This window comes from Canis lupus, chromosome 38 (genome assembly GCF_048164855.1).
Source record: "Canis lupus baileyi chromosome 38, mCanLup2.hap1, whole genome shotgun sequence".
In the NCBI taxonomy this organism is placed as follows: domain Eukaryota; kingdom Metazoa; phylum Chordata; class Mammalia; order Carnivora; family Canidae; genus Canis; species Canis lupus.
The window spans coordinates 13563003-13587016 of NC_132875.1; the positions used below are offsets into that span (position 1 = coordinate 13563003).

Sequence of the window (24014 nt, forward strand, 5' to 3'; positions counted from 1 at the left end):
AAAGGAAAAGAAAAGATAAAATTTAGCAACATTAAAAAGGAAACACTACAACTTTCTTGAATATTTTATTACTGAATCTTTCATATTGAGGAAAAGTGCCTTGGGCATCTATGCAGGCTGAAACAACTTATCCAAAAAAGAGTTTTCATTGTGCTAGACAAAATCCAAATAATAGAGTAACCTGACACTCAGTGGCTAACTGGTATGGAGTAGAACAAAGATTTTGAAAATATATTTCCTCTTTGAGGATAAATTAAATATAAATAGAATTTTTTAAAGCAGTGAAATCCCCTATTGGTATACATATGAGTTAATTTTGTAAGAGTTGTGCCCATCTGCGAGAGTAAGCATAGTGGAAGAGTGTAATTAGTGCCAAGTGCTTTAGTTTATATGGAAGAATCACAGTGCCTGGGGGTGGGGAGGGGGTGCCCGGTGTGTAGTCGGAGCTCCAAGAATACTTGATGATATAAAAATGAAGAGTAACAGAGAGACAAAATATTGACTTTCTTTCTCTTCTTCTCTTTTCCTTGGATTTCACAGCATTAACAACAATATGCTTCACACAAGGAGTTCCAGTATAAAAGTAATGGTTTAGTGTTGCCTTACTCTTTAAACCTTACCAAATGAGTTTTTGCCTAGTTTGCGAACAATTATGTAATAATTTCTTATTGTCATCCTGGTGAAGGGTAAATGATGCAATGAAATGAGAAATGAGGGCAGCCCCCTCGTAGCTCAGCGGTTTAGTGCCGCCTTCAGCCCAGGGCCTGATCCTGGAGACCCGGAATCAAGTCCCACGTCAGGCTCCCTGCATGGAGCCTGCTTCTCCCTCTGCCTGTGTCTCTGCCTCTCTCTTTGTGTCTATGAATAAATAAATAAAATCTTAAAAAGAAATGAGAAATGATTATCATTTTGTTAATTCCAAAAACATATATGATGAATATTGAATATTGAATATTCATATCACACTGTTGTCCTCCCCAGTGATTATAAAATGATGCATTTAAGATTGTTCTCCATCTGGCTACCACTTATTAACATTGATCAAGGAAGATATAAAAATTATAATATAATATAATACAATATAATATAATATAATAAATACAATATAATATTTAATATATATTTATGTATGTATATGTATAAATCTATCAAGGAAACATGTATATACTAACACACATATATGTATTGGTGTGTGTGTGTATATATATATATATATATATAAAATATATATAGTGGATATGGATGTCCACATCTAATCTATATTCATATCTACATACCTATCTAATCATATTTTTCACAACAGGTGTTTGATTGTTGCTTATACAGAAGTTCCTTTAAATTCCAGCTTGCCTTTTTTCTTTCAGTTTAGAATTTTCCCCTTTTCTTCAACTAAAGCAATTATTTTCTTTCTGAAAAAGAATAAGCGTCATTTACCATTGCCTTTTAAAAAATGACATCTTTAAAATAGTTTTCTTTTGTTATTGAATACACATTTCTTTTGGAAAAAGGAAAATGTGTCATAACTCAATTGCCTTAAATTGGAGAGAACTGGAGAAGAGAGACAGACAGAGAAAAAGAAAGAGAGGAAAACAGTGCAGTGGATATAAGATGTTCTAATCATTTAGTTCACATTAGTTTTATAAAAAATGAAAATGATTCATTTTTCTCTGAGTTCCTTTATTACGCATCAAGTGCAGCACCTGGAACCAATCTCAAGAAACAATTTGTCACAGCATATAATTGTTATGCAGTATATGAGAATCAAACAATTCGTTATGTTGGTTTTCAGAAAAAAAAAATAAGCTAAAGATTTCCTTTCGTTTCCGCCTTTGTAGAAACATCAGTGTTTCCCTCTTTGTTCAAGCTGGAGATGAATTGACTCTCACTAGAGACAAATGAAGACATTATACCTGTCCTTGTTCTATTGCCTTTTGACTCCTCATTCCTCTAGGGCTGGACAGTCTTTCTCATTTAGGCATCAGAATTTGGACAATAAGCATCATCAACATCAATTTTCAAAAATATCTTTAGTGCACAGAATTCCTATGACATCCCAATTGTGCTTCATAGCTTTTATGGACCTAACCTACCATTTTGTCTAATTATAACCCGATTATAAAGCAGTTTTGTGATTCTCCTAAGGAGTCTAAAATAATGTGAAGTAAGAAAATAAAAATCATCAGTAATTTCACATTCACTGTTAATGAAAGCAGTGGTGGGCAACAGTGGCCTCCAAATGTGCCCAGGACCTATTGTTTGCAGCAAGGGTCAAGTCCTACCGAAGGTGTGGCAAGTCCAAGCTGACAAAATCCAGGCTGCTGAGAACCATGAGGGGTTAGTGGAGGCTGGGCTGACAGGCACTGCAGCAGGAGATTTTGGTGACTAGGCCCAGGCAGGCCTGAGCTCTGCCCTCCATTGATCCTGAGAAAAACCTCCTGAATGTCTCAAGGACAGGAACCTGTGTCATTGTTATTTCCCCTTCTGCAGAAACCTACAGAATCCCAGGATGTAAGTAGGAGCAGAGCAGGACAAAGTTGGCCCTGTAGTCTTGCAATTCTTCCCAGTACTTTCATATTGCAATATTTTTTCTCTTAAAATTTCTCATGACTATTAACAGTTGTATTTTGTAATAGAAATATCTAACAATGTAAATTTATATGAAATATTTTAATTTGGGGGATATTTGACTTGTTTCCAGAACAAACATTTGTCTGAATTGCTATTAATTATGATAGATTAGTAGGAGTTAAATTACCAAGCTAACTTTATTTTATTTTTAAGAGAGGGAGGGGAAGGTGGGGGAGAGGCAGAGGGAGAGAGAGAAAAAGAGAGAGAGAACATTAAACAAGCTTCACACCAAGCCCAGAGCCTATTGTGGGGCTCAATCTCACAACCCTGAGATAATAATCTGAGCCAAAATCAAGAGTCAGATGCTTAACCAACTGAGTCACCCAGGTGCCCCACCCGGCTAACTTTTAAAAATTTCTTGATACATATCGACAGATTTATACTCACACTCTGTAGATATTAACAAACTGATCTACTGTATACTGAATATTATTAATATCATTTGATAATAGCTAATTGCTAAATAAAAATAAGTTATCATTGGGTTAATTTGACTATCTTTCCTTGTTAATGAGGATAACCATTTTTCATGTGGTTAACAATTTTTTTCATATTTCTGAATATTGTCTTTTCATGTAATGTGGCTGTTTATCAAATGGAATTTTCACTGTTTTACTTAGTTGAAAAGATCTTTACATATCAAGGATATTAAAAATTTCCTTTATTGTTTCAAATAATTTTTATCAACTGGGATTTTTTAAAATTTAGTTTTGCTAATTCTTGATGTCCAGAAGTTTCGTCTTTTATGTCTTGATTATTATTGACTTTTTTATTATTTCTCCTAACATGTATACTTAAAAGGCTATATACTTTTAATTACAACACCCTTATTTTCTTCAAGTTTCATTATATTTATGATAAACCTTTTAGTTTGCCTCTAGTTGATTTTGTTGTTTTTAATTTTTCTATCTCAAGTAATTTTCCTTGCATTATGTACTAGTTGTAATGACAATAATGGTAGTAGGAATAATAGTAGTGGTAGTTAATGTATATTTACTATATGTAAAACACAGTGCTTAGTGAATTGTGTTATTTCATTTATCCAACAATCCTATGAGAAGTTTATTATTACTATTTTTAAAATGAGCAAATTGTGCTTATGGTATTTAGAACCATATCTACAAGAAGCTACTAGGAAAACTCAAATACTACTTCTTTTTATTCTCCTGGTGGCACTGTTTTATATGAGACATTCTGAATACACACATACCAGCAAATAAATACTTATTAGCTATAAAATGAATATTTTTAGAGCACAGATTCCCCAAATTAGTACCAGTCAAGCCACTGGCATGAGGCATATATGCAGATGGATCACAGCAGCCCATCACCAGCTGTGCATGTCAGACACTTAAGCCAAGTTTGACACTTGTGAGACAGATGGTGTAAAAGACTATTATAAATATATATTCTGGATTTTTTTAAGCTGCCATAATACTGTCTATTTTGTCAGTGCAACAATTGGCATATCTTCCTTGTCATTCATCTTGACTTTAAAGAAATATATAGATATTATATATAATCCTACCTTAATTTTCTGGTCACTCTTCAGGGTAGTTTAAAGTCTATCTACTTAAAAGATTAACTATCTGAGTAATTTATATCTATTCTGACAACCTCACCATCAACCCAGCTAGACTATATACTATGGAGGAATTATGGATTCTATTCCACCTCTGAAAGAAGAGAGAGGTGTTATGGTACATTAAAACAACATGAGTTTTGTGTCAGGAAAACTTAAAATCACATCATGGTTCTATCACTACCTAGCTGTGGAAATACAAGCAAATTATTTAAACTCTCAGCACCTCTGCTTCCTTATAAATTCAAAATAAACAATAGTATCTATTTGCAATATTGATGATTGTGAGAGTATTAATTATATCACTAATAATGGGGATAATAATAAAATAGTCAACAAATTTTATACACATACACAACAAACGTTATGGCCAGCAGTATGCTGATCGCTAGGTTCTATGTTAAGTGCCTCAAATATATTATTTACCTTCATATTATCAACAATTATTGGAAGTGAGTACTCTTAATAACTTTACAGATGAAGAAATTGTGGTTCATAATGTTTTAAAGTCACATTCAAGATTATATGGGTATTTAGTTGAGAAATGAATACAAACCCAGGTCTAAAGAAAAGATCGCTAAATTCTTCAACCTTCCATAGATCCTTTATCTTTTTGCTACATACTCCAAGGACTCAACCTAATTTATTTGTTCAGTAGCTGCCACCATTCCTTATATCTTTTGGCATTTTTCTTCCATTAACATGTGGTTCAGATTTTTCAGCAAAGCCAATGATGTACCCTGAGGCCCAAGAAGACAAGTAAAAAAATATTTTTCATTGCATAGATTTTATTATATTTCTTCATGAGAAATAGACGTTTAAAAAAGTTGGAAAGAACATACATGGTGTGATTTTAAATTTTCTGGAATCTTAAGTAGGCTTTCCTATAACATTATATGAGGTCTTTATATTTTTCCGTGAGTCTTATTTGTGATTCCAATGGCTCACAAAGTACATGAAAAAAATGGCAACATTTACTTCCAACTTTACCAAAAAGAAATAACCATCTTGATTATGTATAAACTGGTAGAATTATTGAAAAAAGTAAATTATAGAAAATTATTTTCACATGGAAAATTGTACAATGAGAAAGGAGCTTTAAAAAGTGAATTAAAGTATTATGGACAATTATGTGTTAATAAATAAGTATTTTTTCAATGCATTTAATTTATTCTTTGTTGTGGAATGTAGGGCTACTTTGGCAAAATCTCAATGCTGTATGCACAGAATTATGCCCCTAAAAGCTGGCAGTCCTCCGGATCATGTGTTCTTAATATCTCTACTTAGAAAAATGAAACTATAAGGATATGGAAAACTTTTAGAATAACCTCTGTCCAGGAAACACGTATTAAATTTCCTAGATTAAGGACTATCCAGTTCACAAAAATATGGTGAACTCATTGTTGAATGTGTACATTTTATGTGTGTGTATCCCTACTTAGAAAAATGAATCTATAAGGATATGGAAAACTTTTAGAATAACCTCTGTCCAGGAACACATATTAAGTTTCCTAGGTTAAGAACTATCCAATTCACAAAAATATGGTGAACTCATTGTTGAATGTGTATATTTTATGTGTGTGTATGTTAAGGGAGATTCTCTAATCAACACTAGTTGCAATTTCTCATGTTTACAGATGTCATGAGCTCTTAGTTTTAAACTTTAGCCTGATCTATCAACCACAAAACCTAATTGGAAAACCATAAAATTTATGAACTGATGATTCTATCCCTCATTAGAAGTTACTCCTTTTAAAGTTTTATCGTTCATTTTATAGTTTTATGATGTCAGGTTACCATACATGTTCTAATAGAATTCACATTTTTGCACTATAGCCATTATTCTCCAAATTTTCAGTAACTTTCTCACATGGAATAAAATCTTTGTGGTCAAATATCAAGGATTCTTTTCCTTTAAAAATAGGCAGACAAAGGTTATATTAGTGAGTCCTTGAAATGACCCTATCTGTGAGTCTATTGCAACATTTTATTATTATATGGAGTTTATTTGCTCACAAATTCATGGTTGTAATTTGACATATATTATATTCTTTTCAGTACAAATTATTGAGATTGCTGCCTATGTCACTGGAGCTGTTGATGTAACACAATGTGAAATTGAGAACTGTTATTATTCTTTAAATTCAAGTTGGATCAGCAATTTGTGTTATTATGATTTCTTCTAGGCTCAAAGTTCTATACCTCTATTTCATCTAGTCAGACACTAAAATTAATTTTTTACTAGTAAGTTTTTCTGATGATGAATATAATATACATTGCATTCTGATGTAATGTCTGTATATATGCCATAAATATGTGTATATATATATATATTTCTAGATCTAGAAGATTATTTCTAATCTTCATAAAAGGTATTTTACATCCATTTGTACTGCATCTATGTGGTCTAATTTCTAGTTTTTCACATTTAAATTAATCTAGCAAACTTTAGTTTCTCTGTATTAGTTATCTAATGCTAAATAATAAATTACCTTTAAATCTAAGCAAATTAAAACAACAGAGATTTATTATTTTTCAGTGTTACAGGTCAGTAACCAGGGATTGATGGAGCTGGATGTCTCTGACACATGGTGTCTCATGAGGTTGTGGTAAAACTGTCAGCCAGGGCTGTTTTCTCATTTGAAGGCTCAATTGGTGTGGATAATTTTCCAACCTCACTCATGTGGCAGTTTTCAAGTCTCAGTGCTTTTCTTGCTATTTCTCAGAGACTTTCAGGTCCTTACACATGGGTCTCTCTGAAGTCTGCCTGTCATGACATGTCAGTTGGCTTCCCAATAGATCCAGTCAAATGTGAGTGAACCCAAAATTGAAGCTGTGTTGTCTGTATAAGCTAGTCTCAGAAGTGACATAGCATCCTTCTGCTTCATTCTGTTCATTAGAAATGAGTTACTAAATTCAGCCCACATTCAAGAAGAATAAAATTAATGATCATCTTTTGAAGGGAGACACTTTAAAGTGTGTGGACTTATTATTATTATTATCATCATTATTATTATGAGAGAGAAGGAGTTCAAGTGAGGAGGGGCAGAGGGAGAGAGAAAATCTTAAGCAGGCTCCACTCCCAGCATGGAGCCCAATTTGGGGCTTGATCTTGCCACCTTGAGATCATGACCTGAGCCAAAATCAACAGTCAGACACTTAACTGATTAAGCCACACAGGTGCCCCGTATGTATATTTTTAAATCACTGCACCCATTTTATGTGTTATAGTCATAGAAGTCATCCTTAAATGCCATTGTTTTGAGCATTCCATGGTATCTTATTTTCTTAGTCTATCAGGTAATGCCTGATTCAGTGTATGCCTGGAAAGCTGTACATCATCGAAACCAAAGAAGGAAAATAACTTTAATCCTGAATTTCTGATGCAATCAGATGTGTGTATATAGAAGATCAACCTCCTACATTATTCAAATACCATATCATGGCAGGAAACCGGAGAGAGCTCATAGACATTCCTCTTCAGGGAGAGTTCTCCTTTTCACACTGTGTATTAATGACAACTTGTATACATTTGCAAGTATCTTATCTGTTAATCTTTGTTCTGAACACTTTCATTACTCTTCATACCAGATGCTCAGCACTTTCGGTGCTTTATTTCACTTTATTCTCAAATCAGCACTATGTAGTCACAAGTATATTTCTTATTTTATAGATAAAGAAACCTAGATTTAAAAGAGTTCAGTAAATTGCTATAAGTCTTAGGTAATAAGGAGAGGTACAGGATTAAAATACAGTCATCTCTTAACCAATAAGCCTTTTCTTTTTGAATGCTACCAAAGTGATGTGCCCATGATTTGACACATCTCCATATCACATCAGTAGAAGAATTTTCTTTTACCACCACTAGAGAATGGCTTCTTTACTAACTTGTATAAATCACAGATAGTCTTTATAAGTTGTCCTATAGTCCAAACATGCACATAAACTGAGTTAAGCACTTTTTAATCCATAATGTTAAGCAAAATGATTTTTGAAGGGTATTTATTGTATTCAGGGACTAAAAGGAAAACAGAAATGATTAAGTAGATCTGGCAACAAGGAAAGAGAATGAAACAGGTAATTTGAAGGGCAGAAAGAGGATATTTTTTCAAGGCTGTTGACCATATGAAGATAAGATTGTTCGTTCTATGGAACCTTTTTCTTAACATGGCGTTGGAAATTAGGCCACCTTTATAGGCAGATTCAGGATACAAACATCAAATGAATGTGACAAACATTTAAATAGGAAAATCTTTCTTGAGTCCTTCCTTATTTACATGAGTACTCATTTCATATCAGCTTTGCACTCTTTGATCTTGGAAATACTTATTCATGTCTTGTAAGCTGAGTCGGAGACATAGTAAGCAGCTTGCTCAAAGGTTACTTAGCTAAGAAGTAGCAGTTCAGAAATAAAATCTATGTTTGTCTAACTTCAAAGTCTATGTTGTTTCATTAAATCACACTGTCTTCCTAAAAATAAGATTAAAAGATTGTTGTAGTCTCTCTGAAGAAGCATGATGGCCCCTGCTTCTGCCCCCAAACTGATCTGATGTCAAGGCTAAAGATGCCACTCACACACATGCCAAAAGGATCTGAAAGGTTTATTGCCTATGTAATGAGGCATTGGTGGAAAAGCAGGGCTGGTCCTCAAAGCTAGTCTGAGCATGGCTTGAAAGAGCAGGAGAAAGAGACTGGCTTGGAGTTTATGTGGTGTTTAGCAAGTGAGAATGCAGTGAGAGTTACCACTCTGGCATGGGCCTGTGTGACTTTAAACTGCCACAGGCACTAAAGGAGGGAGCACTCAAAGTTTCTTATCAACTTGCCAAAATATTTAGCAGAAGGGGAAGAGGACAGAGTGAAGCTTCAAAGATGGCAGCCCTGAAACATAAAAAAATGGAATCAGCCTCTTTCATTATTCTTCATACCAGATGCTCAGTTGATGACAAAACTGTACTATATTTTATCCAGTTGAGTAAGAACTTGTTTAAATAAGCCACTATTGTGTTTAGGAGGCTTGCAGCCAGATGTCAGTAAGGCAAATGAAAGTTCTTCTATTGAATGCCTTGTTCAAGAGCCCAACATTGCGTATTTGGGGAAATAAATTGAGTCACTTCTGATAATGTGGAACTGATGTAGAACTCCACAGAGAATAAGAAGTGTCTTGATGGCGACTTGTAGGGTGACTCGAATATGTACAGAGATATATGTGAACTTGATTTGGATTTTGAATATCTATAAAGCAAGAAATTGCCAGAATTCTTTACCCAAAGTGGGCAACCTCAGACAAGGAATTGTTCTTATTACTGCCATGGGCCAGGCCAGACAGCAAAGCAAGATCATTGGCAATGGCTCAAGAATCAGTAAAAATGTGCAGATGAAGCTGATTGCTGGCCAGGGCATCAGTGCTAAGATGATTACTTGAAATCTGGCCAGCTACTGACCTTTGTGTTTATCCTTTATTGGGATTATCCCAGTTAAGGAATAAGAAGCAGAAGCTCTCCAGTGAGCATAGTAGTGATTCCATTAATAAAACATATAAGCTGTCATTGCTGCTTGCTCAGTTTACCCCAAGGGACTTTCCAGATAGTCAAGGGGTTAAAAGGAGTGGTGGACTCTTCTGGCACAATATAGGACTGGAATGAGTGGGAACACAGCATTAAGGTTATAGTTATCCACTGTGAGTCTCTTTATTTCCAACTTAAAAAACAGACCAAATTGGTCTCTTAAATGGAGAATCCATGAGGATAATTGCTCCTTTTCTAAATAGGTCTTGTGTAATGGGTTTCAATCCTGGAAAATCCTATTTTATTTTACATGGAGCTTATTAACTTTTAATGGGGGGGGAAGGGAGAGGTCCAAGAGAGTCTGATGGTGTCAAGCCAATTGGTAAGTGCCAAAAATTAATTTTAATGTATTACTCATTGCATCACATTGTCCATGTTCACTACCCAATGTTTTAGGACTATGTGTGCTAGGATCATAGGAATTTAGATAGGGCAATAGTTACAATGGCTAAGGTGAGGCACACTTGTTTGTCCTCCCTTTCATATTTATATTCCCCTAAGATTATAAGGAGTACTTTGTTGAAATTTAGTGGAATTGCTCATATAACTGTAACTTGTACCCTACTAATGATTAAGGCCATGAAGGCTTTCTAATTGGTGCATTTTATCAGACGTTAAGATTAATTCAGGATATATTTTGTAGATGTGTACAAGCCAATCATAACCATTTCATCTTTTTGTTATATAAATTCTTTTAGTAAATTTTGGATTTCTAATTCAGTTAAATTGTGGACCTCTGTTTCAGCTTTTTGTTTTATTTTTAATTTCCTCCTTCACCTATATGCAAGTTTCTGAGGGACTTTTGTTTTGTTTTGTTATTTGGTCTCATCTCCCTTGACATCTCTCTCTCTCTCTCATTATCTCTCTCTCTCTCTCTCTGTGTGTGTGTGTGTGTGTGTGTGTGTGTGTGTAGGTTACTGGATGGACTATGAGACGATTTCTCTACCTTGCAATTATTTATAAATTCCTTCCTCCATATAGCTTCAAATCAGTATTACCAGGGGTAAAGGTTTCCCCCAGGGATATGTTAAACTCATTGGTTGTGCCACAGAGTTGCTATGTGTTTACCCTATAACCCTAAGGATAAGGGTGTTTTCTGGAGATAGCAGCAAAATGCAAAAGCAGCAGTAAAGGCATTTTGTAGAGTCCTAATAAGACATCTATCCTTTGGAGTGTGGACCTTAGTAATTCAAATCTTCAAATAATGACTGCTCTTTACATAGTGCTCTTCTCCCTCCATATGAATGACTGTGCCGTGGGTCACTTATTGGAGAGGGTACTGTATAAACAGGGACCAATGTCTGGTGAGGCACATAACCAACGGTCACAGGATAAGGTTCTTTTCCTATAGTCTAGGGTTAGTCATAATTTATATTGAAATCTGGACACATTGGGCAGCCCCGGTGGCTCAGCGGTTTAGTGCTGCCTTCAGCCCAGGGCATGATCCTGGAGACCTGGGATCAAGTCCTACATCAGGCTCCCTGCATGGAGCCTGCTTCTCCCTCTGCCTTTCTCTCAGTCTCTCTCTCTCTCTATCTTTCATGAATAAATAAATAAAATCTAAAACAACAACAAAAAAGAAATCTGGACACATGAATCAATCTAAGACACACGGATATGCCTGGGAATGGGTATATGATCCAGAGGCACAATAAGAAGCATCTAATTTCAAACTCCTGTCCCTAAATGTTAGTTATCAAAATATCCAACTTAGGTAGAATTCAGTAAATGCCGCACAAAGCAGCACAGTTCAAACGGTTTGCTTGTCAGCCGGTAGCAGAACCAGTTAGCAAGCCAAAACAAGAAAAGAAATACTGCTGGTAGTGGTTGCTATTGTCCAGACAATCCTGTTCACGATGTCAACAGTTGTGGCCACTCTTAAGATTCAAAATTTGGTTCAACTGTCAAAATGGATGGAAACACACACACACACACACACGCACACACACACACACGTCTCATTACTTACATAATTAGTATTTCTAGGAAGAGCGGGGCAGGCCTCCAAAGCTGATCCCAAATGGCTTAAGAAGATAGGGAAATGTGACAAGCTTGGGATTTTCATGATGTTTGAGGTGTGGGGCAAGGTTTGAGGGCTCCTGTGTCATTAGACACTTGTGTGGGTTGAAACTCTTATTGTCATTAAAGGAGAGAACACCTGGGCTTTCTTAAAAGTTTGGCAAGATACAGAACAGAAGGAGAAGAGAAGAGAAAGGCTTATCTGGTGCTGACAACCAAATACCAAATAATGCAATTGGATTGCAAAGATAAAGACATTTCATCATTTTACCTAGAGTTTAGAGTATTGTGGTCAATACCGACCTATAAACATGAGTAACTGTAAGCTCACAGGAGCGAGGAACAATATAAGCTGTATAAAAGGATCCAAGAGAACTTATTAATTTGGATAACACTGCTAAATAACCAGTTAGATCTTTGTGGGATATCATTTGTCAAGATGACAGATTCTTCTCTACCAAGTATGCCTGTTTCGATGCTTAACTACTTCATGAGTTGGATCCTCTTTTCTCCCCTCTAGAACCTGTGTTGCCTTGTTTTGACCAATAGAATGTGGAAGAAGTGACACTGTTGTTACTCCCAAGATTAGATATTGCAGTCTTGGAACTCAAAATCATCATTTTGTATGGAAGTCTACTCTATGGCAGGATAAGAGGGCTGGCCTATGAAGGAAAACAAAGATTCCCAAGATGACAGCCAGTATCAACTGCTCAACACACAGGGCTTCCAGTCACAGTCTAGCCATCAGATGATTACAGCCACATGAGTGACTCTAAACAAGACCAAAGGAAGAAATTTCCAGACAGACAACCCAAGGGAGTTATGAGAAGTAATAAATAGTACTTGCTTTAAGCCACTAAGTTTAGATGGGTTTTGATGCTTAACAATGGCTAATTGATGCATACTGAAAAATAATTCATTTAGAGTGGACTTTTAAATAAACTGATGTTGTTTACAAAGGGAGCCCCATGCAGCTTTCAGCCACACTATATATGATACATTCAGTAACCTGCATGTATAAATGTTCAGGAATTTGGGATAGCACTGTGCTTCAATCATTATTTATATTAAGAATACATGAATTCTTTATAAATCTATTTTGTATAGATTTCAATTCAATTCAGTTTATTAAACTTTTAGGTTATACCAAGCCCATGTTAGTGGATATAAAATGATTAAATTCATGCTATTAAGAAACAGATGTATTTTCTTTAAAATAATCTGGAGCCTACTAAAGAGGAAAATTTGAAAGGAGAAGATAAGCAGAAGACAAACTATATTTCTCTGCCTCCCAGCTCTAGGACAACTAATTGTAGAGAAGAAATCCTATATGTCCATGTATTAAAGGAGTTCTGGGTACATTCTGTTTGCAGCATCCTTCCCCCTCCTTCCCCTTCCTTTCCTTCATCTAATCACCTTCTTTCTCCATGCAGCTTTATGCTACATTGTCCAATCAGGTTCTCCTTAAGAGAAGTAGGAGGAGACAAAGCTCAGAGAATTCATTCCAACTTCAGCACTGGCCTAATTCTAGGGTTAAAATGTAAGCTAGAACAGTGTTAGAGCTTTCTCTGGGCATCTATAGTACCGTTGCTTCCCGTGGCCAACTGGCCTAGTGCTTCTCATGGCTTCTCAGTATTGCTATTCCCTGGGAGCATTAACCATCCCTGAGTGTTCCCTCAATTCTCTTCTATAAAGGGTCCTTTCATTAAAGACAGTTCCTCGGTTAAATCCACTGAGTCTACCATGTTTTTTCTGGTGGAGACCTTGGTTGTTACATTACCCAGGAAATACTTTCAAGTGAAAAAGTTTGTTGAAAAGCAATGTAATAAAAACAAACAGACAAAAAATTACTTACAATAATTACTACCCTTGACCCCGCAATCCTTGGCATTTTGTGCAGGACCTACAGGAAATCTTCTACCTTTGCGATAAGCTAAGAGAGAACTAAATTGCTCTAAGGAAGGAAAGAGGTGCCAGGTAACGTGGTTACTTATGAACAGAGGCAAAGGTAGGTTAGCTAAAACCTGGGGCCTGCCGGGCCTGGAGGAGGCAGCAAGCAAGAGAAGACAAGCAGCCATTGAAGGAAGATTGGTACTTCGGGGATACTTTAATTTCTCTAAGAAATGTCTAGGAATATTTTGCATTATTTTTTCAGTGTTTCTCTCAAATCTAATTCTCCAGTGTGAAAAAAATGCTAGAATAGGTGTCAAACCGAGTGAAGTTCAGATCAGGGTGTTACTGTTAAGAGTCAACTTACAATAAAATGTACACAATGATCTTGTTAGTATAAAGATAATAGAATCTATGCCAGTAGATGTATAGAAAAAGAAAAATAAAGAGAGCCATCCATGTTGTACCTTGATAGTAGATTTCTTTTGGGGATGATATGAAAGTAGAATTGTGAGGGACTGTACATCTCTGTCTATCATCTATCTATCTATCTATCATCTATCTATCTATCTATCTATCTATCTATCTATCTATCTATCATCTATCTACCTATCTATCATCTATCTATCTATATCTATCGATCTATCATATATCTATCATCAATTAGATGATAGATTTCTTTCTGCAGCATCTGAATTTTGTAAGTGTGGGTAAAATTTCTAATCAGAAAATTAAACAGCAAAGATAATACATGCTAAATATTAAAGGTAACTTTCTGGTTGTGTAGGGAAGGATTAGAGCATCTCGGAAATTCAGTGAGACTCCTGGCTTGAAGGCTGAGACAGATGGTATCTAGACTGTCAGGTAAAATGTCCTGAACATTGTGTCTAGCACAGGTATTATGTCACCAGACTTAATCCTCAAAACAAATCTACCTGACAGGTAATATTATCTCCTTATTATTGATGGGGAACATGACACTCAGACAGGCTGAGCAACTTGCTGAAGTTCACATGGCCTGTAAGTGTCAGAACTGGGATTCGGACCTGATGCCAACTCCCTCCAAAGCCTGACATTTATAGCTTCACTCTAGGCTTCCCAATGAAATTTATGAATATTTAACGGTGGGGGCAGACATATCATAATGGTTGTAGATTACTTTTAATTGCGGAGATCAACGTTAAAAGAGTAAGTACATCTGCTGTAAACCTTACTTGATCATGTTAATTTACAGTGTTGCTTATTCTACCTAAAACTTCTTGAAATAATATGAGTTGCTTCATCCTTTTACACATATATTTCCCCTTTCTTTCCTCTTCCATTAAAGATTAACAAATAAACCAAGCTTACATATATTAGACTATGTAACAACTAAATGAATTTATTTGTAAGTTTCCTACAACTTTTTTTTCAACAGTTTGTTAAAATTAATAAACCAGATATTGTCAGATAATCCTTTTCTGCACCATTTCTTTTTTCTGCATCAACTCATCCAATACAAAGAAGTCTGCATGCAATGCTTTCCCTTAAAGTCTAGATGGCAGCAGAAGTACAATTATTATAAATATTTAGCACAGCATATTTACAAATGGCTTATGAAAAACATAAAATTTTAAAAAGTCTTGAAATCTGATAAATTACATAAGTTTAGAATTGGTTGGTGATTTATTTGTGTATTAGAGTATGTTTGGTAATTACTTTATATCATTTAGAGTACAATGATCTTAACATAGTTTTAATTTCAAGGATTCACTCGATATAAATAAGAGTTAATGATATTTAATACACATTACATTTACTAAACCCAGTTTTTCACTTTCCCCAATTTCTAGATTTGTGAATACCTTTAAACCCTTATAGGAAAAAAAAAGAGATAAATAGGGTGAGGTTGAGTGAGAAAACGTTTTGAGACCATGTGAATTAAGAAATGCTAACATTAATTCTGCCTCTCTGGTTCCTTAGAGTAACCTGCAATTATGTGTTGGAGATTAAAAGCATCAACTCTAGCAGATGAACATCTTTAAAAGGTATTGTAAGATAGCTACTCACTAATTATTCATTGATTGTACCATCTATTTGAGGCACTATCAGATTTAATATAAAGGAATAGGAAAAAAGCGACAGTGTATTACCGTAAAGTACATATTCCAATCAGGTAACATTGACTTTTTGATCTGGTCTTGCTAAGAGTAGACTGTTTCCTTCACATTCACTAAACTGTGGCCTCAGTGCCCTGGCAGTAGCAGCTGGCAGGCTCAAATGAGGTCACTGAGGATGCCAATAAGGGGGCTATGTACAAGGTGTGGGCGGGTAGAGGGAAGTGCCAGAGCAGGGAGCTACAGACAGAGTCTTACCAGCCTTAGACTTTGGACAAGTGAAGGGAGGTTAATTAGAAACCTAAGCCAGTAAGCTGAAGCTATGAGGGTTGCTGAATAGGAGTTGCAGTTTTTAATGAGGGCCAGGTACCTGAAGACACCCAGCCTGAAGAAGCCAGGAGGATAATTGTTGTATCTTACTCTCCTCCTGGTCACAGTTCCTCTGCCGATGCTTCCTTTTTACTGAAACCCAGCTTGAAGACACTGGGTAAGAGAAGCCTTGATCAGGGTTCATGAAGATCAGCTTCTGCGGAGCAAGAGAAGCAGAGACTGCATTTGGAGGGGTAAGTAGAAAATACCCTGCATAATCACTGCATTAGTCTGCTAAGGTTGTCATAACAGAATACTACAGTCTGGATGAGGTAAACAGCACAAAAGTATTTTTTTTCCCCCAATTCCAGAGGCTGGAAGTTCCAAGCTCAAGGTGTCAGTGTGTGTGGTTTCTCCTGAAGTCTCATCTCTTGGCTTGCAGATAGCTGACTTCTGGGTTCCTAAGTGGTCATCTTTCTGTCCATGTCTAATCACCTCCTCTTGTAAGGAGACCAGTCAAATTGGATTAAAGCTCACTCTGATGACCTCATTTAATTAACTCTATAAATATTTTATATCCAAAAGCATTCACATTCTGTGGTCCTGGGGGTTAGGACATCAACAGGAGAATTCAGGGGATACAATTCACCCATAATAGCCACCAACTCTATTATCCCAGGAAATAAAGGGAAAATGTGGGGATCCCTGGGTGGCTCAGCGGTTTAGCGCCTGCCTTTGGCCCAGAACGTGGTCCTGGAGTCCCTGGATCGGGTCCCATGTCGGGCTCCCTGCGTGGAGCTTGCTTCTCCCTCTGCCTGTGTCTCTGCCTCTCTCTCTCTCTGTCTCTCATAAATAAATAAATAAATAAATAAATAAATAAATAAATAAATAAAATCTTAAAAAAATAAAAAATAAATAAAGGGAAAATATGTGGTGATTGTGGTGCTGAAGAGACAATATGGTAGCGGTAATAATAATTTAGAAACCAAGATAATAATAAGATCATGACTAAGCCTCACAACCTTGAAAGTCCTTGATTTTTACTTTTAAAATGTTGTAATTTGCTTATGATATCCCTGTTACATAAACATTATCTAAAAACATTAATATGCAGAAAAGTGACTCACTCGAAAATTAATATACCACACAGAAAACCACTTAATTCTTTGATTTCAGTAAATCAATGATATGTTCAAATGTGCTTCCAAATAACCATAGCTCCTGGCTGGAGTGGAATGCTCTATGCCTCAATTTAAAAATTCTTTTGACCACATGTGCCCGAGAATGTGCTCAAACAAAACTGTAAAAGAGGCCAGGATTCAACTTCCTACCAACATCAGTGTCCTTCCTCCTCCCATCTTTGAAACTTGTTAGGAAAAGATTTGATAAATAGAACTTATACTTAGTGAAATGGTACAGCTTAATGGGTAATCTCATTTGCATTTCAATAGGAGACAAAGCTTTAAAGAAGAATTTCTCAAACTCCATTTTCAGAATACCAGTCTTCTAAGAGATATTAATCTGTAGTCCTTTAAAAAGATGGTTCTGTATAAATTAAATAGAGTTAAAATAATAAACTATAGAAAACTGAACAAAATACATATTTATTTTAGAGCTCAAAGCATGTTCAATATTTAAGGTTCTAATGATACAAAAATTTTCTTAACCTCGCCTTAAAGGATATAATCAAATAAAATTGAGGAACATCAGCCATTAATATGCAAGGGAAGAGAAAACAGGCTCTTTCTAGTCCTGAAATTGGACTGGAACCTTCAATCACAGTTTTATCACCCCAGGCAAAGCCATAAAAGTTGGTGAACATGCACCTGATTCAGATGAATAGGACCTTTATCCTATGCTAACTAAAGAGGGTAGGGAAAAGGTGTACTTGACCTCAGGGAACACTTCCATACTGGGAATTCAGCAACAACAAAACCTTTGATAAAAGACTAACTTCCTGCCGAGAGAACGGTTGGAATTTAAGAGGATCTTTGTTTAATCAAGGAATGTGACTTGACAATGAAATTCATTCTTTCTAGGAATGCATTTCAAATCTCACAGGTTGAAAATTTTCTTAGGTCCCTTTCTGTCACATGGCAACCTAGCAGACTTTTAGAACATTCTAGTGCACTTAATATTGTCAACTTAATGCACCTAACTCAAAGCATAAGAGTAAATGAAGATTATACTAAGTCAGCTCTGAAAAATAGTGGTGTCAGTTTTCTCATTAAATTAACTGTATCAGTCTAATCTTATAGGACAATAATGTGACCACTATGTCAAAGGAGGATGTTGAAAAAACGGAAGGCCGTGCAGGCACTCTCATTCTAGTAAGTTATGGCTTTTATTATTCCAATTTCACCACATACATACACACTCACACACACTCACTCTTACTAACGCATACTCACACATTCACACACCAAGCCACGTGTACTGCAATCTTTGAATTCACATGCAGTTCTCATGGCTCACAGTTCCTCATGCTTAGAGTCAGTGATGATACCACACTTTTGTCCACAATGAACATGAGCTCTTACTTTCAAGCAGGGTAATATTCTGAACCTTATGTTAGCCTCTTCTGGGACAGAAAGAACAGGCAGCAAAGAGGTCTAGTCATTACTCCTTCCCCTTCTTTGAGGTCATCTCATGGGGCAGGTCCCCGCTAATCTATAGTATCCGTGTTAACAGACAATATGTGCAGACATATATCTCTGGAAGTTTCCTTTTTTTTTTTTTAAATTTTTATTTATTTATGATAGGCACACAGTGAGAGAGAGAGAGGCAGAGACACAGGCAGAGGGAGAAGCAGGGTCCATGCACTGGGAGCCTGACGTGGGATTTGATCCTGGGTCTCCAGGATCGCGCCCTGGGCCAAAGGCAGGCGCTAAACCGCTGTGCCACCCAGGGATCCCTCTCTGGAAGTTTCCAAACATCACATATTCCCTTTAATGCAAAAGTGAAATTTATCCTCCTGAGAAAGTTGCTTAGAAATTTTGTTGTAAAAAAAAAAAAAAAAAAAAAGAAATTTAGTTGTATTTGAGAACAACAATTAATAATCACACTTTGTTATATTTTTATAAACAAAGATATTTCTATAAATAATATATTTTTTCTTATAGTTTGCAATAAAAAAGAAAAATCTTAACATACTACAAATGTTTGGGAGCATTAGGTCTACAAACGAGAATGTGGCCAAACATCTCCTGAAATGAACTCATTTTTTATAATATATATATAATATATAATATAATATATAAATAATATATATATACATATATGTGTGTGTATATATATATATATATATATATAGAGAGAGAGAGAGAGAGAGAGAGAGGGAGAAAGAGAGGTCAGTGAATATAATCTTGAACAAATACCTAGAGATACGGACCACTGCCAGTACACAGATATCACTCCTCATATTTTGGTAAGAAATTGAGAAGGGCAAAGCTTTAAAATTCATGTTCATATTGCTGATGTTTCAAGTAGTCATGAGACATAATCCAGAACGTAGGGTTTCAATTTCTCAACTTCTGGTCTTTCACCAGAGGGGAGCCCCTAGGAGAAGGCAAGTGTACTGGGGTTCTGACATGATTAGGAAGCTCTGCACGTCAGAACACATGGTGGCATATTTCCACTGGCCAAATAAAGGTATGCTGAGACATTAAAAGAAAGAAAAGACTATGCTTGAACTGTACAAGGCAGAAGAACCATATACACAATGAGTATGGCTTTGATTATTTCTCCATGTCCATGTAAGGATTTATAATACATAATCCAGCTTTAATTTTTTGATAATATTTCTATGATCCATTACTTTTGCTTCACACAAAACAGCTTTCTCTTGAGAAAATTATGAATGCCTCAAGAAGAGGAATTCTTGATGTTTGCTTTTGACAAAAGACATTTCCCAACACACATTATTTGTTGTGTGTCCAGCACCTCCTAACCTGCAGGCCTGTGTTTCTGTGAAGCTACAATCCATCAGGCTGCAGCTAGCATCAGATTAGTCCTACAGGAAAGCACTTGCGACTTTATGTACGTAACTGAAACAAGCCGGTCCATTGTACACCGGTGTAGAATGGAATATTGGAATGCTGTTCTGGTAGATGTTGCCCTTGTAAGCACTAGACACTGTGGTGTGCTGAACACGATGGTCTCCATTTAACTGTGGATACCTGAAGAGCTTTTTCATGTCACATACAGGCAATACAGATTGGAAGTACTTGATGCCTGTTGTAGCTTTGGGAGGGTGGATAGAAATCTATTATTAATCTCATTACCTAGCATCAAAGAGTTCTAGACTACTGCAGTTGACTAATTAATATACTGCTGAGAAAGTAATTGCAATGTAGCAAGCACAACTACATGATAATATTCATCTTTCATGCTGACAAGGAGAATCTGCAAAACTATCTTTTTCTGTAAAATAGGATTAATATGTTTTGCTTCCCAGATATATATATATAAGCAATAAGTATGTTTTAAGCAAAAGTGAATGTGTGTGCTCTCTAAAGGTATAAAGTCAAAATATTGGCATCTCAACTAAGATAATTTATTTTGCATCTATTTTGGTAGGTTGGAGTCGCTTCTCTGTGGAACAAAAAGGTCTAGAGGGGGGAGGACAAAGAGACAAGAGGTCTAGGCTCCTGCCCCTCCACCCCACCCCCGCTCCCCACCAACTCCCCCTTCTTCTACTGAAGCATCTCAGTAGTTGCTGGATTTACATCCTAGATTTCCAGTTGCACTGATGCTTGGGTTTTTGGTTTTTTTTTTTTTTTTTTTTTTTGCTCCCTAAGAAATCTGATGAGAGCAGCGGCCTCTTAGATAAGGGCAGCCACTCTGGAGACAGGTTTCCTGCATGCAGATCTCTGTCACTTTGCAGCTGTCAGTAACCCCTTTCTCCATTAAATTTCCTCAACTCTAAATTGGCTCTTTCACAGGGTTTTCGAGTGGATTAAATATGTCACTACATGTAAAGTACTAAGGGCAGCACGATTAGTGCTGTATAAATATTATCTTTCATTTAGACGTGAGATAGACCAATGGAGTTCATAAACAGAGGACTCCAGAGCTGGAAAAGAACTTACCTACACTGAGATCTAAGAGCATTACACACGTGTGTATATTTACACGGCTAAACATAGGTAATGTCAGAAGCCAGACCCACAATGTATTTTATAGTCATTCATGTGGATAAAAGTACTCCTAGTTACGAAGAAGTTAAAACATATTTAGTCTAAACGTGGGAATGCTGATAGTCTGTGTTTTGCAAACTCTACTCCAGATTTTGAAGTAGAAAAGTATTCACTCGTTAATGAGCTTTCTCTCTCTTTTTTAGGAATGAATTTACCTACAGAGGTATACATAGATTTCTGGATGGTGCTAGATGGATGGAGCACTGCTCTGCCACAGGCCAGTCATGTCTGATCGCCCATCCTCACCAGCTTCAGTCCAGGCCAGGTTCTTGGCCTTGAGTGGGGTTTCATCTGATTCATGCCTGGATTATAGTCACTCACGCACGACACCTAGACCAGTCAGATGTTCAGTAAGTATTTCTTGAATGAAAAAGTGAGAGAAGAATGAAGCTTTCTTTCTGTTGATACCACTTAGAGCCCACTTTATAGGGCCTGTACCTGAGGCAGGAATGCTTCACATGGCTGGACAGTTGGGGGGCGTTGCACAAGGATACCAGGGCCAGGACCCACGTGGGCTTAGCAGTCAGCCCTGCCCAACCACTGTGGAGATGAGTCCACCCTGAGAAAGGGACTTTTTCCTTTCTGCCTGAATAATATGCCATCCAGCTGTGCATCACTGGTTTGCTGATGATGATGAAGGGAGGCTCGTTTTACTCTGCCCACAACAGTGTCTTTCAAGAAGGGGCTGCCCGGCTAGTGTCCCCACTAGTGATCAGATCAGAGCAGGGACACTAGCTGTCCCTGCGGGTCAGAGTCTGGCATGGTTGGCTCAGGCTCCAGGGGCTAGCCTTGGAGCTGGCTTCCAGTTTCCATGTGTAGGTAACCATTACCCATCAGTAGACATTTCTGACTCTGATGTGTCTCTTTGTCAGACTTATGTAGACTTTGGTTGCTTATTAATTCTGTGGTTATCTATTTTTGTACCTCTCCATGGCTCCATCACAACTGAATCTGCCCACTGTACCTTAATTGTCAGCCCCTTCAGCCCACATCTCTTCTCTATTTCCTTACCAAACTTGTTCACAGGATCCCTCGGTTTCTACCCGTACTGCCTCAGACAATCTCATCCTGACATTCTTTTCTCAAATTCTAATCCTCCTTCATTCTGCCTTCTGCTCAACTTCATACTCTACTTCTCTCCTGCCTTTGGGGCTCCACACATTCCGGAACGTTGATCCCTAAAGGAACATTGTCACATGTTTCTTATCTGCATCCCTGCATCTGTTCCTGACCCTCCAGCTATCATTAGAATCTTTAGAAATAAATGAACCCTTCCAATCTATGCCATTCCAAAGCAAACCACGTTCTGATTCCAATACCTGGCTTGAATCTACACAGTTTTGGTTGTACTATGTGTGAGATAACTTTTAAAAAATATATCTTTGTTCACCAAAACCTTAAAAAAAGTCACAACCATATAAAATACCATTTGCCCAGCACACCATGTTTTGAATTTTTTCAGTAATATTATGTTAAGTACCCAGTTAGAAACTTAACTACTAGGAAGGTGTCAACCACATCTTTGCTGCTGATGATAACTATCTTCGTCTTGAGATCTGTTTTAGGGTTCTAAATTTCTATACAGGGCAGAAAGCATCTATGTAAAATATACAATAATCCTTCCTTACTGTTATGACACTGTGCACATGCAAATTATAGAAACAAAAAAGAATAGGCTCTCATCTGTATACTGTACTATTTATATTGTGTATGAATCTTTTCATTAGATCAATTCGTCACCACGAATCTTGAGTCTTTTTATACTATCAAGTGGCCCATACAAGATCATTATGAAAATCACTTTTCTTGGGCTGTGTTTCTAAAGCAAACATTTCATTTCCTTCTTTTGACTTCTAGAACACAGATATTCAATGTGCAGCTTTAACTTTTGTTTAGCTGCATTTTCTTCACGAAAGAATCATAATTAAAGAAAACCATTTAAAAACTTCACAAGCTTTAAAAGGTTCTGAGCAATTAGGCTAGGTAATTAGAAACATGATAAAGGAGAAGCTTGGGAAAAGGATTTAAACCCCTATTGAACATTTATATCAAAAAATGAATAAGGAATAGAGAAAATTAAAAGCATAGTTTATATCTGGTGGGCAAAGGAGAAAGCCAATTACTCTGTAACATGCTTATTTATCTAGATTTAGTTATTCATAAAAAAAAATCAGATGTGCTGGAAGGGAGAAAACAGAGTTGTTCCTTTTCATCTTGCAGGCAATAAAACATGCCTATACGGGGAAAGGATTTTCTACCTGGCAATATACATATTTTCACTTCTTCAAAATATAAATTAAAAAGATAGCCAATATATGTCTGAAGTTAACCAGGTAACATTATCTACTTTGCAAGTCAGAAGATAAATTTTAGAAAGAGGGCAATAGCTCTACATGCAAAGACTAATCTGGAAGCAGACAGATGGCATTGCAAAAGAAGGCCATCCACACACGTTTCCTTGAATGAACAAGATGTTTTGCTTGTGCCTTGTTTGGTGACTTGAACTACTGCTGCAAAGGGCATGTTCACAAACTTGAGACAAGCAGGAAAACAAATTTAGAAAAATTAGTAAATGTAAAGATCACCGTGAAAGTACTACCTAGGACCTAAAATGAACAAAACAAAACAAACTCTTTCTATTGTGTGAGTTTTTGCAACTAAAATGCTTTTTAAATGAATCTAAAAGATCTATAACAATTTTAGATTTTTAGGATAGTGACATGAGGTA

At 36.4% G+C, this 24014-nt stretch overlaps 2 long non-coding RNA genes across 2 annotated transcripts in view; one reads left to right on the plus strand and one right to left on the minus strand.

The window, feature by feature from the left end:
- Positions 1-1277: 1277 nt before the first annotated feature.
- On the minus strand, positions 1278-22592 carry LOC140626819 (uncharacterized). The gene is made up of 3 exons (XR_012025820.1): positions 22298-22592; positions 16150-16305; positions 1278-1409 (listed from the first exon to the last, which is right to left on the minus strand). It is a non-coding gene; the product is annotated as an uncharacterized lncRNA (long non-coding RNA).
- The window catches only part of LOC140626818 (uncharacterized), a 257798-nt gene continuing 248448 nt past the window's right edge, over positions 14665-24014 (plus strand). The window contains exons 1-5 of the long non-coding RNA XR_012025819.1: positions 14665-14871; positions 15646-15710; positions 16217-16342; positions 18334-18418; positions 21430-21636. This is a non-coding gene — a long non-coding RNA (uncharacterized lncRNA). The remainder of the gene's footprint in view (positions 14872-15645; positions 15711-16216; positions 16343-18333; positions 18419-21429; positions 21637-24014) is intronic.